Genomic DNA, 12,717 nt, shown 5'->3' on the forward strand with positions numbered 1-12,717 from the left:
CAGAGTGGAAGAGAAGTCCTCATAAAATCAATCGCCCAAGCGATCCCCACATATATTATGAGTGTGTTTAAACTACCGGCGTCCACTTGTGAGGACCTCATGAGAATGATACGAAATTTCTTTTGGGGAGTTGATAAGGGGAAGAGAAAGATGCATTGGCGTGCTTGGATCCATTTGATAAAACCAAAGGTGCAAGGAGGACTTGGCTTCCGCAACCTACGCCTTTTTAACCAAGCTGTGCTCGCTCGCCAAGCATGGCGGCTCTTGACCAATCCGGAGAGTCTGTGTGCTCGTCTTTTGAAAGCGAGGTACTACCCGAATGGAAGCTTGGAAGATACGGTTTTCTCAGGAGGAGCTTCGGCGACTTGGCAGACAGTTGAACATGGGCTGCAACCAGTGGCGGATCTTGAGCCGAAATTATGGGGGGGCCATGGGCTAGAGGGGGGGTGGCAAACATAACTATTTTAGCAGATTTTTAATGGAAAATATGCCTAACACAAAGGACTATATACATGTTTTCTTGTGAGCTTGGGGGGGCATGGCCCAGGTTGGCCCCATGTAGCTCCGCCACTGGCTGCAACTTCTCAAGTCTGGCTTAGTATGGTGCGTGGGGAACGGCAGGTCCATTAGAATTTGGAGAGACCGATGGATTCCACGGAATGGGGGAGGATGACCGGTGACACCACAAGGCCGAAGCCGTCTCCGCCGGGTGTCTGAGTTATTGGATAATCATGGTGGTTGGCGTATGGACGTTATTCATGACACGTTCCTTCCGGTGGATGCAGAAGAGATTGCCAAAATTCGAACTTCACCTCGTATGGGTGAGGATCTTCTTGCGTGGGGACCGGAGCAGAATGGTTGCTTCACAGTACGGAGTGCTTACCGACTTGCTCTGGAGGATCATCTTCGATCCTCTTCAGTCGCGGCGGGCAGGGCACCGGATGGGCGACGAGCCGTCTGGGCTTCTATATGGAGGTGCCCTGCTCCTCCTAAGGTTCGCACCTTCACTTGGCGTGTGATCACAGATTGTCTACCAACATGGGTTAATAAAAAACGGCGTAGTTTGGAAGTCCTTGACGACTGCCCCCTCTGCGCGTTGGAGCCGGAGGACACGTTTCATGTATTTTGCAGATGTCCTAGAGCGGTGGCACTTTGGCAAGCGATGGCAGAACAGTGGCGGATCCCCCTGCCAGCGTCGTTTGAATGGACGGGCCCTGAGTAGCTTGCCCAAACGTTTTGCGACCTGCGGGACACTGAGAGATTGGAGCTCATGATGACATTATGGCGTTGCTGGCACGTTCGCAACGAGATAACACACCATAAGCAGCCCCCCCCCCCAGTTGAAGCATCCAAGAGGTATCTTCTAAGCTACATGGACTCACTAATTGGTGTGCAGAACAACCCAGGTACGGATCCAGTTAAAGGAAAGCAAGTTGTGGATGTGGTGACTCCCAACAAGCCATTACCGCATGCTCAGCCCATCAATGGTGCCCCACCTAGGTGGTCTCCTCCGGCTCAAGGATGGGCAAAATTGAACGTTGACAGATCGTTCTGTGCCACATCGGGAACTGGGGGGTGGGCATGATTCTGCGCGGCTCCATCGGTGACATCATTTTCTCATCCTGTAGAAAGTTGCACACATGTACAGAACCATTGGAGGCTGAGCTCTCAGCTTGCATGGAGGGCATCAACCTCGCCCTGCAATGGACGGTGATACCGATAGAAGTAGAGACGGGCTGCCTTGTCGCTCTTAACATGATTAATGGGCCGGACAGAGACCGGTCTCGCTATACCATGTTGGTTGACCAAATTCAAAGGCTTTTGAGGGAAGGGAGGATGTTCAAGCTAACTCATATTCGTAGGGAACAGAATGGTGCAAGCTATTATCTGGCCTCCTTTGGACGGATAGAAGGTCGCATTGTGGTGTGGTTGGGTTCGGGACCAGGAGACGCCCCTGATATTTGTAAGAATGACTTATGTCCTGACTGATGAAATAAAATCTTCCTTTCACCCGCAAAAAAAAAAAAAATAGAGAGATGCACCATGCATATCTATCCGGCTATCTATCCTTGCTTTTTATGTAGGAAAATAATGAAAACTTACCAACGGCATGGCGGCTGTGTCGAGCGGCCAGTATGCCACAAGAATTACAATACGTGTCGTTCCATCGAACCCTCATTTGACCGGATTAGTCTGAATCAGATCGACAGAAAGTAAGTACCACCGAAAAACTACACAAGCCGAGCACTCATTCTCTTCCTCTCCCTCATTCCCTCCGCCCTCGCGTCGTCCCCAGAAAAGTACACTGGCCGAGCCCCAAATCGTGTCGCCGGTACCCCCTTCTCAGCCTTCCTGCCTTCCCTCGCCGTCGCCAGTGTAGGGCCGTCGGGCTAAGCCCGGTTGGCGGACAGCGGCATCGGGTTTTCTCTGCAGCGGCGGGATCTCGTGGTGGGGAGGCGGGCTCGGCCCAGGTAAGCTTCGGCTCATGCTTTCTTTGTGATTTGTGGCGTTCGACTCAAATCAATCTGCTTGTTCTTCAATTCAGGGAGAGAGGTGGTGGTCATGAAGTTAGTTCCCCGGTGTTGCTTGATCCCCCATTTGGAGCCCGAAGTTTATTGTCAGATGTATATGTACAGATGTCCTGTGCGCGTGGCCAGGTGTTTCTTCGGAACGGATGTGATCTTTACATCTGCCTCATACTCTGCATCTCTGTTCACTGATTGGTCGCTTATTGAATCATCAGTGGGTACGTATATGAATCACTGAGAGTAGGTGTAAATAAGCGATGTGGGATTATTATTTAGCCGAACAAGCATTGGAGAGAATCATATTATTTTTTCGGCATGGTGGACCACATGCATGCAAGGTCCAGATCATCAAAAAATAAACATACATGTATGGCCCAAAGCCTGACATACATGTAGGGCCCAAAGCCTGACGATCAGGGCGTTTCTTAGGTTGGGCGATGTTTTCTCAACGCCCGCAGGAACGCAAGAATTTTAACGACGAAAGTTTTGACGGACGGATGAAATTAGTATCACCTTTTGTCTATACAAATCGTAAAAGCGTATTATGACATGAGAAGAAAGTGTATTGTGACGCTGAACCCGACAAAGTCAATCGGTGCTTTATTATTACTAGCATAAATGCCCGTGCGTTGCAACGGGAGACAAAAAACCCACTTTAATAATGCAATGGCTCACATCATGAACCGTGATGATATCAACAAACTCCTTGAAATCCTCCACATTGTCACATGAGAAACAACATAATATGAGAAACGTTTTACAAAGATCACACATCTTTCTATGATATAACAGAGAAAGGTGCGGAGTTTGAGAAACAACATAATATGAGGAGCATTTTACAAAGATCACACATCTTTCTATGATATAACAGAGAAAAGTGCGGTTTGAGTTGCACAAAGTAGGGACTCCGAGTCCGATTCCTTGTACTTTGATGACGGGTGCTAGTGAGTTGATCAGAAAAATAAGAGTAAAGATGTTTTCTGTTCTCAGAAAAGTATAGCATGACCAACAAAAAATGAACACCTTTTTATTGTGATTTAGACTTTTTTTGCATGTGTTATACGTAATATTTTTCTCTTGAGTTAAAAATTTCGGTACGTCAAATATTAGTATTACAACGTCATATCTTAGTTCTTGACGTCAACAGTTCTGATATAAACAAGTGGTTCAACTGTGGCATATGCACCTAAACAAAACACCTACCAATTCAGTTACAAACGAAGCGTTTCAACAAATTTAGACACAAAAGAAGAAATTCATCGGCCTCGACCATGTAGGTAAATCATGATATTTTTGCACCAGACCGTCTGATCTGGTAGACCGGTCGCACATGTGATGATGATCCGATTGCATGGCCCTGTCATGTCCGCCGTGGGTGATGTTGTGTAAGCCGTGCGTTCGCACATCACATTAATTTTTTGAATAACTCCCCCCGCAAAAAATATTTTTTTGAATAACTCAAAATCATGATTGGCCACGATCTAAGTTTTTCTCCAGTGCAAAGACATCTAATTTTGTATATGCTCATGTTTTTCTTTGTATGTGCTCAAGTCTCAACTTGCATGTTCCATAAAAAAATTGTACGCATGTTTTTTTATATATATCTAACTCATAATGGAGTGTGGCGTAGTCCTCAATCATCATGGCCGATCCCTTTGTTTTCTGCCTCATCTTCCACACGCACATGAAAGTTTCCTTCTCTCATTCCCGGTCATGATTTAATTCCTCATTCCTTGTTTGGTTTTTAATCACATCTGAAATCCCTTGTTCTTTCCTTATTATCTCAATTCCTCTTTCTTTCCTTATATTCTCTCAATGCCTCTTTCCTTCCTTATTCTCATTCCTTGTTTGATTTTTAATCACATCTGAAATCTCTCGTTCTTTACTTATTATCTCAATCCCTCTCTTTCTTTCCTTATATTCTCTCAATGCCTCTTTCCTTCCTTATTATGAGACGTCTGATTTCCTCCATAATGATTCCTGAGATGGCTCCTCGATATCCAAAAGAAAATCAAGACGTATATAAATTAGGAAAAATAGATCTAAGGGAGCGATGTGGGTCTATTTAATAGGATAATCAACATTGTATTCTCATATCTTGCAATCCAGCTTAGTCCAGATTTTTTTTTGCGTCGGCCGCCTGGGATTATTTGACAGGTGCGAAACCTTTTCTCTCAAACACGAAAACATCCTAGCTCAACTGGCGACGGCTTGGCATGTTAGGTCTGGTGGTTTTGAGTTCTATCCCACCGAAGAACAGTTTTTTTCTGCCTTGGATCGTTGACGGAGGATGAAATCATCATAATGATGGACGAAACTACAGACGGTTCCTCGAATTAGTACCACCTCGTGTGTTTTAAATTCAAACTGAAAGCATAAATTCATGGGAAGAAACATATTGTGACGGTGAACCCGACAAAGTCAATCCGTGCTTTATTATTATTAGGGAAAGATTATTATTATTATTATTATTATTATTATTATTATTATTATTATTATTATTTGGGAAAGAGGAAAGATATATATAATACTAGCAAAAAGACCCGTGCGTTGCAACGGAAGGAAAAAACTTCACGCAGGCCTATAACCATATAAGCATTGCTCAAGTCCCCCCTCCTGTCCATGTTCTCTATTTTAACATGACATCTCACCCATGTCGTCACTTGTCGTCCTTCCGCCTTCACAAACAATGACCCCGGTGTTCACCTAATCTATTTTTTTATCGGCGGTGTTCACCAAATCACAATGGGCCCGAGCATGGTCAATCCCAATGCGATGTCCCTGCAAAAAAAAAAGAAATCCCAATGCGATGAACTCAGCCACCGCACGTCGCATTGTACCATGCCAGCGCAAGGGAACGTTAAAAACTCAGCCTGTGCACTGTAGCGACCAGACCTCAAATGGCCTGTGCTGCTGTGCACCAGTGTCATCCCTGGATCAGTAATGCTGACACGCACAGTACAAATGGAGGATTTATAACAGAGTAGCAATCACACACTTATTACATCGAATATCTCCAAAGAGATTAAGTATGATAAACATGGCTTAAGGCCATCTAATAACGATAACAGCGGAAGACTTGGAAGATAAGTGAGTCCATCAACTCCAGCGGCATCACTGAGTATAAGACCACAACCTAAGGCACCTTACTCGTCGTCTGAAAAGTCTGCAACATGAAACGTTGCAGCCCGAAAACGGGTCAGCGCATAGAATATGCTGGCAAAGTAACACATAGAGAGCAATGAACAATAATAATGCTATACTACATGCATATATGGCTGGTGGAAAGCTCTATGGTTACAGTTTTGCGAAAAGCCAATTTTATCCTACTTCAAAGGAATAAATTTTATTTAACTATCATGGTGGTTGAAACGTTGAGAAGGTACCTCCAACTCAATCCCAATTAAGTGTCATCATTAACCCAACAAAATTAATTAATAGTATCACGGTGATGAGATTCAAATGATAATCCAGGTACTAGATACTCAAGTTGTCCATAACCGGGGACACGGCTAATCATGATCAGTTTGTACACTCTGCAGAGGTTTGCGCACTTTTCCCCACAAGACTCGATCGCCTCCGCTTGATTCTCGCACTGCATGATGTTTGAGAAACGGATGACCGAGACACAGTCTTTCAGAAACAATCACTCTCTACTCTGGATGGACCGGTACACCTACTTTCCCCTACATCTGCTAGTCCACCTCTTCAAGAGATCCTGTAACCTACTCAGCTATGCTAGAGCCCATAATAGCTTGTGGCTGCACACGGAAGTTTCTAGCATGAATAATCTTATGATCCCTTTGAGCCTGGGTGGCGGACCTTATACATACAGACAACACTGGGTTCTCCAGGTGCCTCAATCCACCCAGATGTGAGTTTTAGTTGCCACCTTAAGTTGAACCATTATTATCAATCTCACATCTGTCATGAATATCACTCAAACCCAAATCCACGTCTACGAGCATAGCATGGCAATAATAAAAGCAACGTAGAAGTAACTCCCAAGGGTTTGATAATAAAACAGGTAATAGGTACTACCTCAACTACTTCCCAAAACCCACAGTTTATTAGATCCTAATCATGCAATGTTTGAGGAATAGATCTAATGCAATAAAAACTGGGTATGAACGGGGTATGATCAAAGTGTTACTTGCCTTGCTGATGATCCGCAAAACCTAGCGATTCGAAGTAACAAGCGGCACACTCCGGGTACTCTATCGCAAACAAACAAGCATACAATCAGTACTCAACTAATGCACAGGTAAAACTCGAATGAAAGATCCAACCAGAAAGTTCAACTTAAGAACTCCGGTTTGCAAAAAGAATCAACTCGAAAGAAGCAACGAAAGTCAAACGGCGAAAGAAAGAAACTTCGTTTGCTAATCTGGATCTAGGGTAAATTTTACTGTAGCAAAAACTTGTTTGAGTAGATTAATCGGAAAGAGAATTTCGAGACGAAACTCTAGGCGCTTGAATCGCCTGATTCCGATAAACGAGCGAGAAGTTAAACAGATTCGAAAATTCGATCAGGGATCGAATCTGAGAAAATAACGAGAAAATCCGTCGAAAAGAAAAACGGACGAACGGTTAAATAACGGACGTTCTTTAACAGAGAAAAACCGACGAACGCGTTCGTTAAAACGAACGGTTCGGTGAACGCTCGCAAAATAAGAAAACCGAAAAAAACCGATCTAGGGTTTTTTTTTAAAACGAAGGGTTTTTTTTACAAAAAACCGGTCAACAACGAAGACGGCCGGCGGCAGTACCTCGACGGGCGGGCTCCGACGAGGGGCTCCGGCGGCGGGGCTCGGGCGCGAGGGGTGCGGGGCTCGGGGGGGGGGGGGGGGGCTCCGGCGGCGAGGGTCGGCGGCGGCGGCGACGAGGCAAACGGCGGCGGCGGCGGGCGAGATGCGGGTGGCGGCGGCGATGTCGGCGGCGGCGGCGGTGAGGAAAAAGAGGGGGGTCCTATTTATGGAAGGGGGGGTCCGAGGTGCTTGGGGAAGGGGGCACCCGAGGCGGCGGCGGCGTCGTGTCCCTGGCGGACTCCGGCGGCGGCGGTGTGGGGAGAGAGGAGAGGGGCGACGGGGCGGGCCGTCGGCTGGGCCTTTGGCCCAGTCGGCGCGTGCGCGTTTTTTTTTAAAAGTACCGCGGAAAATATTGCGTAGAAAAATAAATAAAAATCAGAAAAATATGAAATAAATTTTCCCCGTCTAGTTAGAAAATCTAGAATAGGGTGAACATTTTTAAAATCAAAAATAAATAATTTCAAAACATGCAATATTTTTAATGCAATAAAAATTGCAATTAAAATCCAAATAAATTCCAAATAATGTTTTTAACATTTTTCCTCCAGTATTTCAATTGTTTTGGAGAAGTCATATTTTCTCCTCTCGTTTATTTTAAAATGAAATATTTTTCCGGAGAGAAAAATAATTAAAACCAAAATCCTCGTCTTATCATTTGATGAAAATCAAATATGAAAATTCGAGAAAATCCCCAACTCTCTCCGAGGGTCCTTGAGTTGCTTAGGATTTATCGAGGATTTGCCAAAATGCAATAAAACATGATATGCAATGATGATCTATGTATAACATACCAAATTGAAAATTTGGGATGTTACATGCACCTGTACAGGCTAGGATTTAAGTAGTAAACATTCGTTTTTTTGAAATTCATAGGATTTCTTTTATGAAAAAAATATGCACCAAAATCACATCATAGTATCATTATGTGATAGTTTTTTTTGCTGTCATTGCTTTTTTTGATAATGTGATTGTTCCACGTATATGTCACACCAACTTTATGTTGCCATTGTTGCTCTTTTCATGATTAAATTAAAAAGTATCTTATAGAAAAATATTACGAAATTATGTCTTTCTAAGAAATATATGAGGTATTTATGGGTGCGTTGTTCTTGGGTGTGTTCTGAAACCAAATGATAACCTAATGTGAAGAACAGTTTGTTGATAAATTAAAAAAATTAGGTCAAATAATTACAGAATAATAACCCAATAAGAGGGGGAAAAGGTGTGAGAGTTAACACGCTAGTACAGACCATGCAAAGGCACCATCCCCTTTTTTAGGGTAACACAGTTTTATTTATTTATTCAAAGCTCTAAGATATCTGTCAGGAAATGATGCTGTTCCTGGAAATCACGTAAGCATATTCTTGCATCGCCATTGAGCAAGGTCACTGTTTCTTTGCTCTGCCCTTCGGGGAAGTTGGCTCCACGATCTTCAGCGTCTTCGTCACCGTCTCATGGTCGCCAGCCATGTCCTTGCGTCCTCATCGGCATCTCCCTGACATAGTCGCCAGCCATGTCCTTGTTCACGTCTGATACATGCCTTTTCTTCTCTCTCCCTCCACAGGGCCCTTCCAAGTTCTCTTCTCACATTATCTCTCTATATCAAGTCTCGAGGCTGCTTGTTGACTTGTTTAACTCCCCCGTATTTAAATTGGTGAGAATTAGTGCAAAGAAGTGAGGTGGGACTAATTATTTGAGAAGGAACATCAGTTTTCAACATAAGCTTAATGGAGTTCAGTTGGTTGCGTTCTTCTTGATGGAACAGGAGGTCCTGTCTTCGAATCCTACATGAGCACCTTCTTTTCACCTTTTTTTATTTTTATTAAGCGGATCATGGAAGTCCGCTGGGCATATAGGCCCAGCAAAGCGAGGACCAGGTTGCACGGGAAAGGCCCCAGCAAGGCACAAACTGTACTAACGGGGGTTTGAAATTAGTACCACCTCGGATAGCAAAGTAAAATAACGAAAGCGTAAATTCACGGAAAGAAGCGTATTATGATGGTGAACCCGAGAGGCTCAATCCGTGCTTTATTACTAGGGAAAAGATATATAGGGAAAGAAAAGAATACTTTGATAGATTTGTTTCACTACTCTTCACCATAGCCACCGCCTCCAATCAGTCTAACTCAACATCAATGGGTAAATTACTCCACCACAAAGCTAATGAAATCCTTTCCTGCAGCGCAAGAATTTCTATTTCCAAAACATCCTCACTTTCTCCCAGAAATCTGCATGAGCTGGAAATAATAACGCCAAGGTGACACTAGTAGAAAAAGGGGCTTTCGTTCCGGCCTGGCCAGCCCATTAGTCCCGGTTCTTATACGAACCGGGACCAATGGGTGCATTCGTCCCGGTTCGTGAGCCCAGGTGGCCGGCCGGGGCCTCGTGGGCTTTGGTCCCGGTTCATCTGGACCCATTTGTCCCGGTTCTAGGCACGAACCGGGACCAATAGGCCTCGCTCCTGGCCCACATCCATTGGTCCCGGTTCCAGCCACGAACCGGGACAAATGAGTTGCCTATATATAGCCCATCGCCGGCGAGCAGAGCACTCCACACTGCTCTGTTTTTTGCTGGCCGGCGAAGGGAGGGCATTTGGGTGCTCTAGCTCACCTCCTATGCACATGAGGTGTTCGATGAAATGTCTGAGCCACACTAGTTAATATTTCTTCTCTCGAAACTCGACCTCCGAGCTCCATTTTCCCCGAGATTTTTCTAGGTTTAGCGGTCCGTCACGTTCCGTCCCCGTCTTCACCGCTGTCGATCGCCCGCGCCGATCTCGTCGTCGGCACCACCGTGGTGAGCCTCTTGTTCTTATCTTCTTTCTGAAAGAAAAAAATTCTTACTTCAGGTAGATACTTGTCTAATTTTCTTACTTTTATTATTCCTTGTTATTATATAGTGCGATGGTTCTGGTATCCGCCCCCGTCGGCCCTCGTCCTGTCTATGATTCGGATGTGGTATATATTATCTTTTTATAACTATTTGGTTCATTTATTGTTTATGACAATTATGCCGACCAACGTGACATAGATTTTATTTATGTAGGAGGTGGTTGAACCAGAAATTCCAACCGACCCTATTGTCGAGAGGTTAAATTTAGTTGAAGAAGAAAACAATTACTTGAAGGAAAAAATAAAAAAATGAGGAGGAGAAGATGATATTGGAGTTGAATGTTGCGGATGTCGTCGATGATCACAAGATCAAGATGGATGCAATGCGGTTGAGGATTAGAAAGATTAGAAAATATGCCATTCATACCGAGGCTTGGTATCATTATGTCGTTGGATCAATTGTTACCTTAGTTGTGATTATGATCGCATTTGTTGTTGCATTGAGAGGTTTTACATAGTTTCAATGTATGGTTTAACTAGATGCTCTGGAGAGCTATATGTTGTTCAATTTGAACTATGTATGTACTTTGGTTTTAATGTGATGATGAACTACTATTAATTTGGTCACTTATCTATCCATGTTCATTTGTAGTGCTTTTCAATTTCAGGGTCTTATAGCTGAAAAAAATCAGTAAATGCACGAAAAATAACAAATGAAGTCAGAAAGGGTTGAAAATTGATGATGTGACTTTGAATAGTGCATTTTGAACACAGAAAAACTATGGAGTTCAAATAAATTCAAAAAAATGAAATCCCTTTGTAACAGATGAGTTTCCGTATGAAACCCTGATACTTCGAAAGAGATTGTCTGTTTTGTACATGAAGTGCATCCAGTTTTTGCCGTAAGCCTCTCTACTTTCTTGCACATGCTATGTGGGTGAAAGGATGATACCATGCCAACTTTCAACCTTTTCAGAGTTTATTTGTAGTGCTTTTCTTCAGGGTCTTATAGCTGGAAAAAATCAGTAAATGCATGAAAAATAACAAATGAAGTCAGAAAGGGTTGAAAATTGATGATGTGGCTTTGAATGGTGCATTTTGAACACAGAAAAACTATGAAGTTCAAATAAGTTTAAAAAAATGAATTATCGGTTGGTGCCACCAACCGGGACCAAAGGCCGCCGCTTCCCGCCCTTTAGGCTGCCGAAAAGAGACCTTTGGTCCCGGTTGGTGGCACCAACCGGTACTAAAGGGGGGGAATTGGTACCGGTTGGTGGCACGAACCGGTACTAAGGCCCTTGTATATAAGAAAACACTTTGCGTTTTTCACACTCATCTCTGCAGTTGCCCCGGCCCGACGACGCCGCCAGGCTGCCCGAGCTCGCCCCGTCAACGCCGTCGCCGCCCTCTGCCCCGTTGACGCCGCCGCCCCTGCCTCGACCACGCCGCCGTCGGCCCGCCCGACCATGCCGCCGTCGCCCCGCCCCGACCACGCCGCCGCCGCCCCTGCCCCGGCCCGACCATGCCGCCGTCGCCCCTGCCCCGCCCCGACCACGCCGCTGTTGCTCTGCCCCTGCCCCGACAACGCTGGTCAGGCCAGCGCCGCCCACTTCCTCCCTGTTTTTTCCCACATTTATATGATGTTTTTTTCCAGATTATATGTATATGTGTGAGTATATGTATGTGTGTATATATGATTATATGTCCTGTTTTTTTTCAGATTTTTTGTTCATATATATGATGATTTGCTTTTTGCTTTTTTATAAAAATGTATATATGTATGTATGTTCTCTGTGTATATATGTTCATATATATGCAAAAGTTAGATTTTTAGAAAAGTTTTATCTATATATGTTCTCTGATTTAGTACATTTTAGGTTAGTTTCATTTTTAGAAAAGTTTTATATATTTAGGAAGAAGGAAGCGAGAAGGAAGAAGGAGAAGAAGAAGAAAAAGTGTTATATATGCATATTTTTAGAAAAGTTATATATATATATATAAAGTTATATTTTTAGAAAAGTTTTATATATCTAGCTAGGAAGAAGGAAGAAGAAGAAAAAGAAGGAGAGGAAAAACGAAAATAAGAAGAAGAAGAAAGGAGAAGAAGAGGAGAAATAAATAAGAAGAGGAAAAAAGAACAAAATTTCGATATAACCCCCTCCCAGATAACTTCGACATGAGGGGCGGTCGATATATATACCCCCTCTCGACCGTGATAACTTATACCACGGGAGCACCCCCCGGCCCTCTCGCTCGACCAAAACTCTCGAGGACTCCCAAACCCTAGAAAAAAACGATGTCGGTCTCCTACCCCCTCCCGCCGCACCCCTACCCGATCGACAAACTCTCTTGAGGCCACCCAAATTTACCAAGTTAAAAGAGCGTTGTCGTCGAGGCCACCCTGAACCCTTGAAGCGTTATTGAGGCCACCCCAAACCCTTGAAGCGTTGCCGAGGCCACCCGAAACCCTAGAGAAGCGTCGAGGCCAGGCCACTAATATGATTCCTTATTGTGCTGCTAGCTAGTTCTACGTTTGCCACTAATATATTC

General features: G+C 44.2%; 1 long non-coding RNA gene across 1 annotated transcript; it reads left to right on the plus strand.

Annotated features, from left to right (window-relative positions):
- Window positions 1-529: 529 nt before the first annotated feature.
- On the plus strand, window positions 530-3,783 carry LOC141021162 (uncharacterized). The gene is made up of 2 exons (XR_012181196.1): window positions 530-2,471; window positions 2,546-3,783. It is a non-coding gene; the product is annotated as an uncharacterized lncRNA (long non-coding RNA).
- The last annotated feature ends 8,934 nt before the right edge of the window (window positions 3,784-12,717 follow it).

The sequence above is a fragment of the Aegilops tauschii genome, chromosome 4 (assembly GCF_002575655.3).
Source record: "Aegilops tauschii subsp. strangulata cultivar AL8/78 chromosome 4, Aet v6.0, whole genome shotgun sequence".
NCBI classification, from domain to species: Eukaryota; Viridiplantae; Streptophyta; class Magnoliopsida; order Poales; family Poaceae; genus Aegilops; species Aegilops tauschii.